We start from the raw sequence: 1,996 nt of genomic DNA on the forward strand, positions 1-1,996 counted from the left end.
ATTCCTGGTCTGCACACATTATACTCACCAATAATACAGTTTGCGATTGATCCCTGGTCTGCACACATTATACTCACCAATAATACAGTTTGGGATTGATCCCTGGTCTGCACACATTATACTCAATAATACACTTCCCCACTTCTTTTTGTGGTGTGATTACATCATCTGTTTCCGATAGTAGACATTCATGTCTTTGATTCATTTCAATTTCTTTTCAAATAGTTTTGAAAATGCATGTGTTTTGTTTGTTTCAATTTTAATCTGAAAGGGGACAGAGAAGGAAAGAAAGAGAGAGAGAGAAAGAAAGAGAGAGAGAGAGAGAGAGAGAGAGAGAGAGAGAGCATAAAACAGTGACACATGGAAATGGTTAGCCTTTTGGTGGTAGCAGCAGCAACATGCACTCTCTTTCTCTTCCTCACTCTTTTTCTAATCCTCCCTCCCTCTCTTTCTCTTCCCCCCTTCTCTTTCTGTCTCGCCCTTGCTCTCTCTTTGCTCTTAACTCTTTATGGCTTAAATAGGATCCAGATTGCCACGGCGACCCTCAATTTAGACCACTCCGCAGTTTAAGGATGTCGCTTAAGATTGAGGTGGAAAAATTGTTTAGAAAATGAAACAGAGCCGTGGGGGATGGGGGCATCCCATAATTACAAGAGGAAAAGAGGTCCCGGCTTTTCTTATTAAACCTCTCTCTCTCTCAACACACAAACTCACTTACACACACACACACACACACACACACACACACACACATCCAAAAGCATGTTAAGCATGTTATGTTCTCCGGCTGCCGCTTTAATGAATTAACTCAGCAGTCAGCCCAAATAATTACAGGACTAAAGCATGTTTGTGTGCACAATGGAATGTGGATGGGGGGCCTTGCATGTCCTTGCACGCGCTCTAAAACAATGTTAAAAGCATGGACATGACATCACCAAAGGAAGTAGTGGAGGAGGAGAATCCCCTTTGGTGGTCCGTCCGTCATCCGTACCCTGTGCGTCCCCATGGCGTGGCCGAGTGAGGGATGGAGTGGAGGCTGACATGATGGAGTGCGCAGGACGGCGATGTGGTGTTGGAGGATGTGTGTTTCTTTTCCACACTGGGCTCCTTCGGGTCAGAGTGACTCCACTTTCCTGTGACTGGACCAGGCGTTCAAGAATGGCTTCTCTGTGTTTATTTCTTTCATTCTTTCCTCCTGTCTTTCTTTCATTTTGTATTGCTCTCTCTTTAACTCTCTCTCTTTCTCTTTGTGTGTCTGTCTGTGTGTGTGTGTGTGTGTGTGTGTGTGTATGTGTGTGTGTGTGTGTGTGTGTGTGCGTGTGTGTGTATGTGTGTGCGTGTGTGTGTGTGTGTGTGTGTGTTTTGTATTCTTGAGCCAACATGGGTAATACACAAAACAAAAATTAACAAAACCACATGGAAATTACACAAAGCAGCACAAAGACTCCCTTATTCTTTCCTTATTCTTTATTACTATGTGTGCGTGTGTGTGTGTGTATGTGTGTGTGTGTGTGTGTGTGTGTGCAGGGGCGCAGCTACCCATTTTTTAAGGGGTATGCAACAACAAATTGGCGCCCCCCCCCCCCCAAAAAAAAAAAAAACACAAACAACTAGTAAAAGTAAAACAAAAGGCCAATAATGTATTACATATTATTATTTTTTAAGAAATTCTGCCGATTTGAACTTGAAGTATTGTTAAATGTCGCATTGTCACTTTAAGAGAGTCCAAATGGTTCTCATAACGTCCTTTTGCCAGCTGTTGCTCACAAAGGAAAAGGCTGATTCAACTCTAGCCATTGTTTGCGCCACATTGACAGCACAATTTTAAGTTATTACAAGGAGTCTTCATTGTTAGGAAATGGAATCATGTAATGAGTTGTTGCTAGTGTGACATTTCTGTTTGCAGTTTGCCATTAAAAGTGCAGTATGAGCATGGTAGCCACCTAGCTATCTGAATGGAATATAGGCTGTTTCAATCGGCATATGCTTAGCAAAC

Source organism: Alosa sapidissima, chromosome 17 (assembly GCF_018492685.1).
Source record: "Alosa sapidissima isolate fAloSap1 chromosome 17, fAloSap1.pri, whole genome shotgun sequence".
NCBI classification, from domain to species: Eukaryota; Metazoa; Chordata; class Actinopteri; order Clupeiformes; family Clupeidae; genus Alosa; species Alosa sapidissima.